At 40.1% G+C, this 17,454-nt stretch overlaps 1 long non-coding RNA gene across 1 annotated transcript in view; it reads left to right on the top strand.

Annotated features, from left to right (window-relative positions):
- Positions 1-17,454, top strand: part of LOC105073222 (uncharacterized) — a 113,399-nt gene that overhangs the window by 49,883 nt on the left and 46,062 nt on the right. The gene's annotated exons all lie outside the window — the stretch shown is intronic.

Raw genomic sequence — 17,454 nt, 5'->3', positions numbered from 1 at the left:
GGGATGGCTGGACTATAGAGTAGTTCTACTTCAAGTTTTTTGAGGAATCTCCATGTTGTTTTACATAATAACTGTACTAATTTACATTCCCACCAAAGTGCACCAGTGTTCCCTTTTCTCCACATCCTCGCCAGCACTTGTTATCCTGTCTTTTTGATAATAGCCATTCTAATAGGAGTGAGGTGATATTTCATTGTATTTTTGATTTGCATAAGAACAATGGTTTATATGTATTGATAAATTACTCTTAATCTCTGTTTTATGCTTCTGGAGGGACTAAGTTTATCCTGTTTAAAGATCATATTTTATAAGGCTATTAAAATACTTTGTACAAACACAAAACCTTGAATATTTAGAACAGGAGTGAAACATTTATACATTTCGAGATATAATTTGGGGACATGAATTAAATGAATTTAGGTGGATAGATGATTTTGAAGTTTGTTTTTCCTCCTAATTCTAATATTCTAAGACTAGATAGTACATTTAAATTTCTCAGGCACTGCCTGGCTTTGGGTCTTCTTCCTTAGAAACTTAGAATAGATACCACAGTACTTTGCACCCGACCTGGTGAATGAGGGAATCTCTCCCCTTTGTAAGGTTAGCTCAAAACCTACCATGTGACAGACTCTGCTCCGTCCATCCTAACGCTGTTCCCTCCTAGAATCCCCAGTGGTTTCCACCTGCAGAAGCTTCCACAGAAGCCAGTTCTTCTCTACATGTCTCCATACTCACAGCACGAGCAGAGCAATTCCACATACAGGAAGGAGTGTGTGCAGGGCTTTAGGACCACACCCAGCCTCCATAATTGGACTGGGAACCACTGCAGGTGTGTTGACCTCCAGACTCATGGTGACCTATGGGTGTGATCTCACCAGTGGTGATCTGATGCATGGAATTTGTTTGTTTGCTCCTCCTCCTTCAAACTCCCTGGCCAAAAAATTCATACCTCCCCTGAAACACTGAAATTGTCTCCTTCATCAAGTTAAATCCAAGAGATTGGAAAAGTCCCAGAAAATGCCTGATTAATTCTCATCCTAATCCTTGAATTGAATTGAAGTTTGTATATGAGTAAAGCCAGCAAGCAAACAATAAAACAAAAAAGAAAAAACCTAAAAAAAAAAAAGGTATGTCCCAAATCCATGCACAGTCTCTCTAAAGAATTTGGAATTTACTTGTTTTGGTGGCTCATTTATGTTGCTGTTTTTTCTGAAACCAATGGCTTTTTTACTTTTGAGTTTGAATTTTTCTTCAACATCTTTCTTCTAAAATAAGGTAATATTATATTATTTGTCTCTTATAAACAGTATACTTTTCAATAATACTTTGTATTAGAATTTGCTTCAGTTATATTATGAAAGTAAAAATTATAAGACAGTTAAATGTATTTCATGCACTTTATGGTACATGTGTGGATAGTTCTTATATATTTTTTTATCCATTCTTTTATACATCAGTCAACACTGGCTGAAAATTCACCACCAATGACTGAAACCTGAAACAAGCAGACTTTGTTCTTTATTACAGAACTGTAAATTACCCTATGAATAGACGTCACAGATAAAATCTACAATGAGGAACTTTTTATAAACACATGAACTGTATTCTTTTTATATATGTGTATTCACAAAAGTAATTTTTTTTTTGTTACTTAATGGGGGAGAAGGAGGTGGTTTGATTGAAGTCATTGAAACAGCATACTATTTAAATTACACAAGTTTTGCAGTGAGTTAGTTTCATCTAAGAGTTTCATCCACTAACACGTGATCAAGGCAGGTAGAAGTGTTATCTTAATCGAGTTAGTTTTATAATTAGAAAAGAATATAAAGAGCAGTTATTACACATGATAATTTTGTTCTCTTCTTGAATACAACTCTTCCTTATGGCTGGACCCAGTTACGTTTAAGTGAAAGAGTTAAAATCTCTTTAAAATGATTAAAATAAGTTTTTGGAAAAATAACGTTGTGTATGAGTTATGCCATCAATTTTGACTAGTATTTGTAAGCTTTTGGGACTTCAAATTTAAGCTAAATATGATACAGTAGGGTTATTAAGATGGGGTTCAGTCATCCAATTTGCTCATTTGTTGGAGTGCAAAAGCTCCTATTGTGAAGGTTTCCACATATATATGTAAGGGCAGGAGAATTTGTTGTCTCCTCTATCACATTGAGTTTTATGCTCTAGTAGATTATTATATCTTATAATGTGATCACAGGAAACTGGACTGTTATTTCACAGCAATTAATTTTTCTGAATTATCCCTAAGAACGAGGTGCAGATCCTATTGACTCTTGTTCATACACAAGCCCCTGATATTCCAGTCTGTTGGAAGACTACATCTGTAAAAAAGTATATTTTAGATCTCAACTTCCTTATAATTAGTAGGAAGTGCATTTTGTCCTCTGAGACAGCCTCTGCTGAGGGTGTTAATGATTGATGTTAAGTATGTTAAGTATGGCCAGTAATTTGGAGAGTGATCATCAGTACTGCAGTTTTCAGAGAACTTTCAACTTTTTTTTTTCCCCCCTGTCATGGACAAGCTATTGCAGCCCAGATGTGATAGATATAGAACCTGCAATCTCTGGAGGTGTAGGGGGTTTGTACGCCCCAGACACCTCAGTTAGGATGCGTTGTTCTCGTTGGTGGAGAAGGATGGCATCTAGGAACTGTGGGTGTCTGTAGGAATCGTGGTTCTAGACACCACACGAGGCGAAGTGAAGTCAGAAAAAGCCATGGGCTCTGTACTTTAAAACCTGATGTACTTACTGAATTAGTTACAAGTGAAATGATGTCTTCAATTTGCTTCCAAATAATTCTGGGGGTCAGGGTAGGTGAAGGGGGGGTGAGAATATAGATGAAAGAAGTTTGGACGTGAGTTATTTGTTGAAGCCGGGACAGAGGTATGTGGGGATTTATTATATTGTTTTAACTACTCTAGTATTCATAGAATTGAATAGAAAATTTCCATAATGAAACATTTTGAGGTGCTGATGTAGGCAACTTACAGTATTGTATTTTACACAGTTCATCCGACACACTCAGGTTTTGATTTGTCCTTATTTAGTGATTTTGCTCTGCTGTGCTTCAGTGAGTTGGCAGATTTGCTGTCTCACAATGGCTCAAACCTATTAGGCCCTTGATATGACTTGCTGTGTGAATGATGAATGAGTGAATGAGTAAAAGCACTTTGTCCGTCTTTGAGGAGAGAGGAAGCATTTGCCAGTTTGGGGAGATTCTTCTGTCCCATTGACTGCTGTTTCTGCTAGTCATGTTAAGAAAGTAAAAGAGTTGCAACCTAGGAATTCATGTCATGGAATATGGTAGACTGGATACCCCTAATGCCCCTCTCCCACATGTTTCCAATGGGAACAACTAGAGGGCATTATACTATTTCCCCCTTCCCTTCCTTCCTCCCTCCCTTCCCTCCCTCCCTTTATCCATCTGTCTGTCTATCTAGCTAGCTAGCTATCTTTTCAAATCTATTGCAGATCTATTATGAACAGAAAGATTTCTCAGAGATCAAAAAGGAAATGAAAACAGGAATCTTAGGAGAGAGGTAGGTGAGAAAGTTGTCTTGAACCCTGTGGGTTTCTCCTCAATCATGGAGATACTGAGTTTCCTTTATGATGTCTGTATGGGTGCAGGAGAGACAGAGTCCAGGGCCTGCCTAAAGTGGGAATACTAACATGGAACATCCATGTAAACCTAGCACTTCGAAGAACTGTGCCTTCAGAGTAAGGGTACTTGTAAATCAAGACACCATGCAGAAAGGTACCGTAAGGAAAATCTTCTGTCTCAACTTTGGTGCTTGTTGAAGAGGAAAAGGATATCTTCCCTGAGAATTTATAATCAGAAGTGACCTGACACAGTTTGTTGTCTGTATTTACATGTGTCTGTGTAATTTGGAAACTTAAGTGGAGAATTTAATTTAAAGTGGTCTTTGTGGACTGAGTGATGCCCTCAGCCAACTGGCAGCAGGAAGCTGGAATCCTCCCTAAAATAAGGCAACTACAACCTAGGCCCAGAGAATCTCAACAGGTGAAGTTGTGTGATGTGTGAGCACACTCACAAACAGTGGGATTGAAGCCACAAAGACTTTAACTGTGGAATTGTTAGAAGGAGAATATAATCTACTCATATTAAAGTGTTTTAGTAAATAAAGGATAAACTTGAAAACTGGAGCACGTACTAAGCGATTATAAAACTTACAGGAATATTTGAAAAATAACCCAGAAGAAGTAAATAACATAAGTAAAATTAAAAGTTCAGTGGATGCGTCCAACAGTGGATTAAAGGGAGAATTACTGAATAAAAAGACAGCTCTGAAGACATTATTTAGAATGCACCTAAGTGACAAATGAGGAGTCAAGAGGCATGAAGGCTGGAGGAAGGAGGTCTAAATACATCTAATCTGAGTTCCAGGTGGAGACAAGGGAGAATGGGAAAGAGAGACATTCAATGAGATAAGAGGTGAAAATTTCCACAACTGTTTAGAGAAACACATTCTTGGATTAAGAGAACCTAATGCATTCCAGGAAAAGTGAATAAAAATAAAGCACATCGATACACATCAGAACAGAAAATCAAATAAAAAAGAGAACATCTTACAAGCAGGAAGCTAGAAAAGAATGACTGTCGACAGAGGAGTAATTAGACTGTGGCCGATTCCTCAAAAGTAGCAGTGGGCCCTGGGAATGGAGCTTCTTCAACAGGCCAAGAGAAAACAACTGCCTTTCTGGAATTTTCCTTCTCAGTGACATTATCTTTGAAGAATGAGAGTGAAATAAAGACATTTTCAGGATAACAAAAACTGAGTTTGCCCGACTCACTAAAAACAATGTGAAAGAATGCATTGTAAGCTGAAAGAAGACAGTCCCAGACGGAATACCTGAGATGAGAAAGAATGATGAACAAATAAAGTGCTAAACTGTGACTAAATTTAAGTGGATATTGGCTATAGAATAATCTCAGCAAAGTTACATATAAAATACACAAATATATTCCAGATTCATTAAAGGTGTAAATGTGAAAAGTAAAAACTATACAGTGTTTAAAGGAAAATACAGGATAATATTTCTAGGAATTAGGGTAAAGGAATATTTCTTAAGCAAGACACAAAAAGTGCAAACTATGAAGTACAAAATTGACATTAATTTAACAATTTTTGATTCATTAAAGGACATTGTAATTATAGTGGAAAAAGCCTCAAACAAGGAGCAGATATTTATAATACATGTAACTGATAAGGAATTGGTTTCCAGAATATGAAAATAATGCCTACAAATCAATAAGAAAAAGAAAAACAATCCACTGAGAAAACAAACATATGAATAGACTTGCATAGAGTAGGAAATCTGAATGTCCCGTTTCCCACCTACCAACAGGAAAACATTAAAAAGTTGGACAGTATCAATTATTGTTGTAGGAAATTCTTGTCCACTGATAGTGGCTGAGTAAATAGGTACAATTACGTTGGAAAACAGTTTGACAGTCTCTCAAAAAGGTGACCATGCACATACCCATCACCTAGTAATTTCATTCCTGGGTGTATATTCTGGAGAAATGCTTACACATCTTTATCTGAAGACACGTACAAGAATATTCACAGAAGCATTGTCCATAATGCTAAAACACACACACACACTTGAAACGACCCAAATATTCATCAGCAGTAGCATGAATAAATATGTTGATGTGTATTCAAATAATGGAATCCTATCAGCAGTTTAAAATGGGTAAACTACATTCTGGACGTGGTTGAATCTTAAAAGGCATGATGTCTAGTGAGAGAAATAAGATACAGAATAATGTGTTCAGGCAGTTCAATTGATGTAAAGTACAAACACAGGCAAAACTAAATAACATGTGATGAAGAGATGTACATATAGATAGAGTGGTCCATTGCACGTGACAGGCACAGATTCCTCCTGGGGCTGCATGCACAGTCCTTTCGCAGGTCCTCTCAGAATTTGACAGGTATTTGGACTATTTCCATATTTGAGGCTTCTGATGTATTAAACAAATGAAAAAAAAATCCAAACCAAAATGATCATGTTTAAGGTGTTTTTATTGCCTGCATATTACCATTTTCAACACATAAAAATACAATATATATGTATCAATTACATATTTATAAAAAATACTAACTCTTTTTAGTGTACTGTTGTACACTAGGCTGTGTGGTCCTGTGCTGGGGCACAGTTTTGACTGGTGAGATGAACATCTTTTGTCAGTCCTGAAAGTGATCGCTGAAACCAATTATCACCACGTTTGAATTTAAGCTCCAGAGTCTCTGGGTGGGAAGCCCCAGGCTGAATGGCCCTCCGCACTCCTGCAGTTGGCCTCACATCTGGATTATTTCACCAAAGTCTGAGGTTACTCCAAGCACAAGTGGGTACTTACTTTATATCAGCCTAAGAGAGATTCCCAACAAAATTCCTCCCAAAACAGAGGAATAATTTGTCCCTAAGACAAATTCCAGCTTCTGTCCTTAGGCTCACAGTTAAGAAATGATTCACAATTTAAAAATAACAGCTTAACTCCTGCTTCTAGCCATCAATGTTTCATAAAGTTTGAAGTCCGGTCTCAAAACCCCCGCCTACAAATACAAGTCTGATGATTTCACTTCCCTGAAAAATTCTTTGCACTTCTGTGGTCAAGTCCAAACCACAGCTTTCCAAGACCTCACATACCCCTGCCTACCCTTCCAGAGCCCCCTTCTCACCCCTCCATGCCTCAGACTCTACACTTAAGTAACACACGCTCTGATGTTCCTCCCTTCCATGACTTTGCACACGCAGCCCCCTTCTCTTCTGGTGTCATTTCTTCCAGGAATCCATCCCTGTGCTCCCGAATTCCTTTCTCTCCAGGTTGCCCAGCTGTCTTTGCCTGGAACTGAGAGGTTCTCTGGGATGTGAGACTTTCACTGTTAAACAGGAGAATCCCAGGCAGACCAGGACAGGTGGTCACCCTGTTTATTGCGCCTGTTCCCTTCTCTCTCTTGGGTGTGGCATGTGCACACTCCTTGGCCCTGATTCCTTTGTTGAATGAATGGGTGTGGGGTATGCGGAATAGGATGAGATAATGAATCCAAGGTTCTGACTTGGGTGACTGGATAGTGATGGTGGTGCCCTTTAGCAAAAGGGATACCTGGACAGGGCTGGGAGAAGGTCTGGGGGGAGGTTGTTGCAAAGGGGCACATGGCACGATCATTTGTAGACATGCCAAGTTTGGGGTGCCTGTCTTATTTGGTCTAAGCAGAAAGGGCCTCTGGGAAGATGACTACTGGATATTCTGATCTGGAGAGAACTGGGCTGGAGGTGTATAATAAGGTAGACAGGAAAGATTTCCTCCCACCTCCCTGGTTCTCACACTATCCCTCGCATATGAATTACCATCCTGATTCTAGTTCATTTGGTCTTTCAGAACATGAGTCAAACCTCTGCACTGACAGACCACAGGGGACTGGGAGTGCCGCCGTGCATAGACCTGCTGCCTAGAGGCGTGTTCTCTTTCTCTAGACTGACTCAGCGGCGTTACCACACCAACGAGCATTTCATTCATTGAGATAACTGAAAGATGTAGTATTTGTGTTTTTTGCACACAACTGCACACAAACTGGGTGCGATTTGTGAAGGATCCAGGGAAGCCTGCCTAGATTTAGAACCTTTGTGTTCTAAAACACTAGATTTAGCTAAATAAATGGTAATAACCAATTAACATTGACCTTCTGGGGCTACATTTTAAGGGAAAAATTGATCTGTGGTTCAGTTTTAAGGTGTACCTTTATGTTATTTAAACAACCTAAACTTAGTATTTTTGAAAACAAGTAAGCACCATGTGTTTTTTTTTTTTTCATGGTGCTTTTTTTTTTTTTTTTTTTTTTTTAAATACAAAGAACTGTAAGCTCTCACCTCTGGAAGAGACTTTGAAAATCACATCGGCCATCCTTCTCATTTTACAAACAAGAAAGCTAAGGTGTTCATAGATTAGATGACTTGCCTATAGCAACAATACAAATATATAAAGTTAAGACTAATCAGCGTGGTGTTTGCTCTCTAAATTGATTTTCAGTAAGTTTGCCTGACCCAGGAAAGCTGTCTTGCAGACACCACCCTGATGTATAAACAGAACTCTCACCAGTTAAATTACTGCTTAAAAGGCTAGTGGAAGGTATATGCCCCATACATCCTAGCTTCCATCCTTGGGCTAAAGAGCTGTTCTTTCCCTCTCTTCCTCCATTTGTTCCTCATAGCAGAACATTGAAATAGGTGCTCTGAGATGTGGCAGTGATGTCTGGCCTCGAGGCCCAGTGTGTATGGATCCATCAAACTAGATGAAGGACTGTATTATGAATCAGCCTTTTATTTATTTATTTTTTATTTTGGGGGGAAGTAAGTAGGCTTATTTATTTATTGATTCTTAGAGGAGGTACTAGAAGTTGAACTCAGGACCTCATGCATGCTAAGCATGCACTCTACCGTTTGAGCTACTCCCTCCCCCTATTAATCAGTGTTTTAGAACACAAAGGTAGATGTGTTCACATTTCAGCTTGGTGGGGTGTTGTCGTTACTTTTTAACGTGCATGCATTTAAACTAGAAAAAAACTGCACAAGGTAGAATACTGATTAAAAGAGAAGCTATGGATGCTTATATTGAACATTCGTTGCAGGATTTGGGATAGAACTTGAAATCAGGAAGGAGAGAGACAGAGAGAGAACAAGCTTTTCCTAATGTCTAATTTTCGAAGAGGTGGGTGGTTATAAGCAGATTTTAGGAAAACTGCATATAAAGGTCAACATTTTCCGAACCAGGCAGTTGGCAAAGCATGAAGTGATGGTTTGATAGCTGACTGTTAAATGTTGAAACATAAGCAAGTACATGAATCAAATGATTTATTCTTCAACCAGTATTCATTGAATGCTTACGAGATCAGACACTGCTCTCAAGGAGCTTGTGATCTAGCAGAGGAAATACTGACATGGATTTTGATTTTAATTTGAATTTTAATGTCGGTGGATAAGAAGGATGAGGGCATGTGAGATGTGAGAGAGAACACTGAGACCCAAGGGCCCCCTGAGGGTAAAGAATTGGATGAGTTCAGTCAGCCTGCCGGCTCTGGGGTCCAGGTTGTGGATGAATGGTAGAGTTGGGATGTCAGCATGTGGTAAGGTAGTAACATCTTTAGATGATCCTCTTGGGCGTCAGAGGGTCAGGAGGAAACAACCCCACTGTGAGGAGCTCCCTTTAACCTAATTTAGAAAAGTGAAGGCAGAGAACGACCATCATTGCAACAAGATTCAAGTGACAATAACCACTGCAGGTAGTATAGCTTTTTGCAGTTTTGTGTTTTGTTCCTGTGATATGTTTCCTACCCTTATAATCAGGGGCTTTACATCTTTCTGGGGACTTACCAAGTGTCAATGGAGACTTGGTTTATCAATTTTTTTTTTTTTACAAGAATGAGTTGCTGCTTTTTGACTCTCACAACACAGCTAATATTTTTTGATACCTCATGTTCCACAATGGCCTCCTTGTTTGGTGTTTTCTGCTTTTTAAAAAAATTTTTTTTTTTTATTTTTAGCAATGAAAAGGTAGGAAAAGCCTGGAGCAATTTCTTATGTGTTTGACACATATGGTGAGCAATACTTAATAATTGCTGCCCAGGGCAAAATGTAACAGGATTTTATGGCCAAGTCTTCTGTTGATAGAGTGGATGGGCTGGTAGCTACAGACACTTTTTCAAAATAAATGCGTCTCTCTGAAATGAGCTGTCAGGAGGACTACAGTTTTGGAAGCCTGGAGTAATTAAGGAGCAATGTATTGGTTCCGAGGACCTGACATTAATGTTGACACATGATATTTCTGGGCCATTTGATCTGTACCAATAATACATTTTGTTTCCTACTGTAGGACTCATTCTGTTTATAAGTCATTTGAGGCTTTATTAAAGATTTTCCTGGTGACTTTTTAAAAGCACAATATTTACTATAGTGTGTGTTCAATCATCATTTATGTTCATTGAACATAATAAGTATGACATTTGACCAGAGTTCAGGTCTTTAATCTCTAGCTCAGATCCTTTCCCCCTCATAGATTATACTGACATAATGCCTTACATTGTCAACATGGAAAAACTAGACAGCAAAACTGACCCTAGAAGCAGTGACCAATTAGTTGAAGAGTAAACATGGAAACCAGTTATTCTGGCCTGTCACACACGTTAAAACCATGATCCTTAATCTGTTTTGTCACAATGATTACAATCATTTTATCTCCATCATTTTGCATCTTAGTATTCCAGGAATTTTATCCAACACTTAATGTGGAAACTTGAATGAAATATTTTTTGGTAGAACTATAAGAAATCATTTAAGGACTTTGTCCTTTTTACAGTTCTGTCAAAATGGATTTCACAAGTAGTTGGTATGCTATTTCAAAGCTTTGGTGTTTTATAATTGTACTAAGACATTTATATACACAGGTGATAGTCCCCAATGCAAAACTGCCCTCATAAAATCTTCCTTTTGGGATGAACTAGCTCTTTTGATGAATAAGAAGGAATTTGAAGGAATTAAAGTCATTAGAAAAAAAAAAGACTTCAAAACTGAGATTGAAAAATGTAAAATCTGTCTTTCAAAGAGCATTCCAAGACTAGCGCCTTCATTGAAAAACAACTCATTGGTAATTGATTTTGGATTATTCTTCCATTTTTTTCCTTGTAAGCATATTTGTCCAATGGTTTACTCTGGTACATCTCATATAAGTAATTGAATGCAGTGTATGTGTATGCATACATATTTGTATACAATCCATATGTGCGTATATGTGGGTGTCCACAATGTTCTGGCATAAAGGAAGGGTCAGATTTTCATGTTCCTTGATTCAGAGGAAAAAAGGTTGATGACATTTTTCTATGTACATTTGAAAAATAGGCTCAGATGAAGAATTAAAGAATCGCTTTGTCTTGATGTGGATATTAAAAAGCACTGTTTGAAACCATCTAACACCACTTTTGCCTCTTGACTGCACAGTTGATCCTGAACACGCTGCCAGTAGTATATACACCAGGGATCAAAAGCACAGATCTGGATTTGAATCCTGTCTCTACTGCTTGCTTGCCATGTGACTGTGGGCAAGGTTCTTAACCTCCATGAGCCTCCCTTTCCTCATAGGGAAAGTGGAGGGTGGTAATGATGCTCAGCACAGCATCGTTGTAAAGATGAAATGAAATGACCTTTCTGAAGTGCTTAGCACCACACATGGCATGTAGGAAGCGCTCAGTGAGTTGTAGCTACTAGTAGCAGCAGTGATCATGGTAGAAGTGCAGTAATTGTAAACTTGGTGATGGTGACAAGGAAAGGGCCGCTAACACCTTTGAGTATACACTAGGCTAGTAACATTGTGTCACTGATGTTGATTGACGTAGCCAGCAAGCTGAAGGACAGCCTCTGGATGAAAATATAATTGAGAATGCATGTGGTAACTTTTAAATCTGCACAGTGACCCAGAAGTATCCTAAGTGGGAAGAGTTATGATTTACACAGAGCATCGGCACATCAGATGTTAATAGATTGCTTAGACAATAGGCTGTGTGCTGTGCCCTGAGGATGGGCAGATGCATAAGATAAGGGCCTGTCCTGATGTCTGTTCCACGTGTGTGTGTGTGTGTGTGTGTGTGTGTGTGTGTGTGTGTATTGGGGTGGAGGGAACCAGAGAAGCAAACTTGGTGTGGCAAGATTTTGAGAGGTGAACTCCACTCTCAGGTTGTTCCCTACGTGGGTGATGTCTAGGCTGGCCCCAGGCTTCCACACCATCAAATGGAGAGGATGGATAAGTGAAGTTCCAATTAGGATAAGCTCCTAGAATGGTGCTGTCCAACAGTGAACCACCAATGTCATTTAAAATTTTCTAGGAGCCACATTGAAAAAAGTTAAAAAAAAAAAACCCAGGTGAACTTCATTTTAATAATATAGTTTATTTAAGCCAATATATCCAAAACATACAATCAATATAAAATTGTTAATGAGATAGTTTACCTTTTTTTTCCTTATCCTTTAGACTGTCTTTGGAATGCAGTGTACACTTCACACTCACAGCATTTCTCTGTTTGGACGGGTCACGTTTCAAGTGCTCCACAGGTCTGCGAGGTTAGTGGCTACCTTAGTGGATGGGACACTTCTGGAGCTCAGCTACTCAAAGCGTGGCCCTCAGTGTGGCGGTGTAGGGATCCCCTGGGTCCCCTCCCAGCCTCCCGAATCAGGATCTGCATTTTGGCAAGCTCCTTGGTGAATCACTGAAGTCTAAGTTGGGCTGCTTGATGACTTGAAAAGCTGGTCGTTTGAGGTTACGGAACTTCTCCTCGGACCGTATTTGCTGTACATTTCCTTATCATAGACTAACTAAAGCATCTTATCATAATCAGACCAAAGGTAGAGTCCAGTTTAGCCTTTACTGGAATCAGTGGCATCTAGTTAGATTTCTCTTAAACAGAAGGTTGAGATATTTTAGGAAGAGTTGATGGAAAAGCAGACCAAAGATGAGACAAAAATACTTTTTTATGCAATGATGTAATGAACGACACCAGTGTTCTCAGCAGAGCTCTCCTTTTCTGACATGTTTTGAGAGGGAGAAAGAACGGAACAGCGTGAGGGGGTCTGGTTAATTTCTTAGTGCATGGGTTTTTCATCATGTCAGAGTCCCTCCTCCAAGGTTGGCTTAATGGGCAGATGACCTTAGAAGGGCCTGGCTCTTGGTTTAATGCTCTGCGGTCCCAGTGTTGAAATTCTTAATAATTTTGAACGAGGGTCTCTCATTTTCATTTTGTACTGGGCCCTGCTAATGATGCAGCTGGTCCTGCCTCTCCCTGGTCCTGTACTCACTACACCTGAAGCCGTGAGAGAGTAAGTGGATGAGGTAGGTTTTGGGAGGAGCTGATGTTCTCTTTCACTTCCCCCTACCACCATCTTTTTATAATCTAATACATAAAAAAGAGATAACCCAGGCCTCTGGGGCAGTTGGGCTCAATAATGCTTGAGGTAATGGTGTTCTAAAGCCGGATGTCAAGGGAGGCTAAATGCTGTAAATATGTAACAAAACACCATTCACCATGGGACAAAGAGGAAGTTTCTAAATCAACATATATAAGCAGCCCCACCCTCCCGGCCATCTCCACCGGGTTTACTGTAATCACCGCTGTTTGCACAGAGCTCAGGTACACCTGGCAGCGCCAGTGAGTCAGCTGGGCCCAGTCATGTTGACAGTTTTATGTGGGTATAAGTTAAATGTTAACTTCCATTTTGTCAAAAATTTTAACAAAATATGAACATATATTGGTAGTTATAGTGCTCAGACCCGAAGTCAAATGCTTGGAACCAACTCAAAGTTTGGAGACCTGAGGCACTGAATTTTCTACCAGCCCCCTTGGTATAGTTTGTGATGCACCAGCAACATCGGCTTCACCTGGGAGCCGGTTAGAGCTGCACAGCAGACCCACTGAATAAGAATCTGCCATTTCCAAAGATCCTCAGGTGATTTGTGTGCACATTAAAGGTTGAGAAGGCTTGTGCTCGTGTTTTCAACAGCTGGTTGGCTCGGTTGGGGCGCAGGGCGGGATAGCTAACCATTCACAGGTGCACGAACTTAATGCCTGAGCCCTCCTGGAGAGTGATGGGGAAGCAGGGTGGTCCCCATATGGGCAGCGTCAGCATCACCTGGGAACTTGGCACAAATACAGATTCTCAGGCCCCACTGATTCTCGGAATTGGAGACCCTGTGGATGGGAGCCCAACAATGTGTGTCCTAAATCCTCGAGGTGATTCTTTGAGAACCACTGTTAGAAGGGAACAGAAGTAGGGATGGAGGAAGATGACTACTGGTTGTACATTTTAGTTCTGAATGCTTTATGTTGTCAAGCAGAGCCCAATGTTGAATCATAAGGCAACAGTTCTAACTTTGAAAGAAACCATGATGTTCTGACAGATTTAACTCAGTTAGTAGAAATTTATTTTTGAGGGAGATTTGAACAAGGGAAGGGGATAGAAAGAAACAAAATGGTTGGAAAAATAAAGTGAATGAAATGACTGGGGATTAGTCAGCCCAGGGGAGTGAAGAGTGAGAGGAAATGCCTTTGATCCTTTTTTTCTGTAAATAGTGAGAGCCTCTGGTCATAAGGGCTCCCCTGGGACAGGAAGAAGGTGTTTCTTGACTCAAAGTGGCAAGCAGGACTGTGTGTCCATTCAGAACTTCTCGAGACTCTGTTACAAGCAGGTCTGATGCTGTGATACAGGCTTGGAGGTGCTCAGGTCACTCCATGAGGCCTGATTGATAAAGCAGTAATTATAAATCCGTGTAAGTGTTAATGAAAAGTTTCGGAATATAGAGGAGGGATTCCCAAGTGAAAATCAACAAAGGGAAGTCACTGGATGTTACCTGGAGGTGGTCACATGCCAGTGCAGCGCTCAATCAGCCAGGCAACCAGAAGGGACATGGGGGATGGCCAGTGCATCCTGAGAATGCAGTGATGAATGACTTGTGGACGAGTGACATACTATCTGAGAATTAACTCTTATTCCACAAATATTTATCAGTGCCTACTATGCATGTGGCAGTGTCCCAGGCCATGGGGAAGACGGACACAAATTTCTGTTTATGGAGCTTCGTTCTAGCTAGAATTGAACTTGGGCAAGATTGTAACAGACAAGATGGATATAAGTAAATTATAAGATAATGTGATATAATTATAGTAGAAGTGTGGAGAAGTGGAAATGGGGCTGTGGCGTGGCCTCAGAATCCTATATCATCTTCCACGATAGGAGATTAAGCCTTTAATGTCTTAAGTTGAATAATCAAGGAAGAGCAATGTAAGCATACTCTTTAGAAAGATTTTGGAGAGGAAGATTCAGGAGTGGGGAGACCAAGGATCACTATTGCTTAGTATGAGCCTGGTAGAATATTTGATGTTTCATTCATTCATTCATTCACTCACAATATTTATAAATACTTTAATAAGTGTGTCAGGCCCTGTTGTAGGCAATGGGGATACAGTAGTGAAAAAAAAACACACACACATACTAAAATTTCTGCTCTCATGGAATCTAAATTCAGAGGAGGGGTCCAGCAGTGAAGAGAGCAGGTCAGAGGATGATCCAGGCAATGGAGATAAATGAAGGGGCCTGGGGTCACAGTTGGCGCCTGGTAGGGTGCCCTTGTAGATACAATAATTAGGACTGGCCTTGCTGAGAGTGATATTTGCATGAAAACCGGAAGTTGTGGGGGAGGGAAGAGTATAAATCTGGGGCGAGGACCTCCCAGGTGCAAAGATCTGGAGGTGAGAGTGTGGGTGGAGCAGTGGGTGGCCCAGAACTGGTGCTGAAGGGTGGAAGGGAGAGAGGCAGGAAGGGAAGTCAGAAGAAAATGGTGATAGTGAGCAGATGGCAAGGACTGTGGCTTTTACTTGGTGTGGCATGGGAGGCCATTGCACTTTGTCTGTAGAGTGATCCTCTATATCTCTAAAAAAGATTTATTGGGCACAGTTTATAAAAACTGATTTTAACAGAATAGATAATATAACACTTTATCAAATGTATGTATTGTCTTACAATCATCACTTGAGAGGGGAAAGCAGTGTCAATGGTAACACGGTTTTGAATGCAAAGAAATTAAAATAAAAGCTAAAGGAGAAACTAAAAATGATTCAGAGCGAGACCCCTAACATCTCCCAAATGGAGTCAGAAGCTTAGGACTCTAGTAACCCAAGCAGAGTCTGGGCAATTGGGGTTTTTTTTCATTCATGCGTTACTACCTCCCACCCCCTGCCACTTGTCCATCCATCCTTCCAAACCACTCCTCTGATTACTAGAAATTGTTAGAATCTAGTGTCGTTCAGGTTTAAATATGAGAAAGCCTGTTCTCCCTTCGAGGATTTACAGTCTAGGCCGAGAGGCTAGCTTAGGGCTTGCGGGTGGATGGACCAGGAGGACCTGGCAAAAATAGGAAATAGGTGGGGACTGGAACAGACAACAGAGTATTGTGCCGCAGATGTCCCCTGGCAGAGCTGGTGTGCTCAGCACAACAGATTGTCACTTGGTACTGAAGCAAGCTTTCACATTCCTTAGAAAACTGTCTCTCAAGCCGATTGACAGCTTTTGCCTCTATTCGACAGTCAATGAACAGTTTTCTGGTATCTAATTTAGTTTGTTGGCACGGTGATCATGAGACAAAGGGGAACAGGATGGTGATAAAGCAGCAACACCAACACCACTTCTGTTGTAAAGGAATAGGGGTCATATGTGATTCCATTCCTGATCAACCTTGAGCAGACTGATAAGATAACATTCCTGAACCTTGAAGTTTGAGGACTGGACTTTGCCAACCAATGTGTGTTGAATGAGTAAGCGTATATAGGGCAGTGACTCTGGAAGGCTCATCCGGACATACTCTGTCCTTCTCACCTGCTGTAAGTACACCTACAGCCACAAATGTGTGACACAGACAGCCACGTAAGGACACACAGCACAGTAACACTCAGTATTGTATCCCACAAAGTGAGCTATCTGAACAAGGGGCTAAAATATCCCAAACTTCAACATGGCTATGAAGGGATCTTAGGTGAGGTCTGGATACAGTGTCTAACCTCATAAAGTACACAGTTGATGGTTAATAAGTGAATAAGCGAATAAATGAGTGAGTATGAGCGGTCCAATTTATCTGTTTTAAAGAGGGAAAAATTTCTTTGTATTTTTCTTAAAAATCCTTCCTGTTTTTTATGGTGTCTGCTATCATTAAAATGCATTTTACTATATTCTTTCCTCTAGTTAAGGGATTGATCACATGTTTCTGTAGATAAATTAACATAAAAGGATCATGTCATGTCAGCTTCTTCCTGGGAAAGAACACAGACCCTGGAATCGAGAGACATAGGATTTTAATTTCTGTGTTACTGTGACCAAGTTTCTTTATCCTTTAGGAACTAATATCACTGAAGGTGAAATGAATCATTCTGTCCCGAAAATCTTAAGATTCCATTTTATGACTTTACAAGTATTATATTTATTTACCTCTTGCTCCCTCTGCTGGATGATTGACTTTCTGCTTTGCTCTTATAATGACTATATTGTGTAGCTGTAGGACTTTCTTTTTTCTTTTTGTTACTTAAAAATCCCCACGCTTAAACTGAATCATCGTTACACTCAAGAGAAACCCTTCGACCCAGTGGTTCCCATCCTTAAGCTGCATCTTGGGATCTCCTGGGGGCTTGATGTTACAGGCTAGGAATACAGTTCAGGCTTTTACTGTATTCAGCGTTCCTGTCCTGGAGGGTGGCGTTTGGCCACAGTGTCTTTAAACCCAAGACTTCAGAAGCCATGGTTCTTTGTGTTTTTAACCTAGGGATCGTTTCCTTAAATCATTCTGGACATTTTAAGGGATGTATCAAAGTATTGGGCCAGCTCAGGG

The sequence above is a fragment of the Camelus bactrianus genome, chromosome 16 (assembly GCF_048773025.1).
Source record: "Camelus bactrianus isolate YW-2024 breed Bactrian camel chromosome 16, ASM4877302v1, whole genome shotgun sequence".
NCBI lineage: Eukaryota > Metazoa > Chordata > Mammalia > Artiodactyla > Camelidae > Camelus > Camelus bactrianus.
The sequence above is the reverse complement of the archived record's forward strand: the minus strand, read 5'-3'. Positions and strand labels throughout refer to the sequence as shown.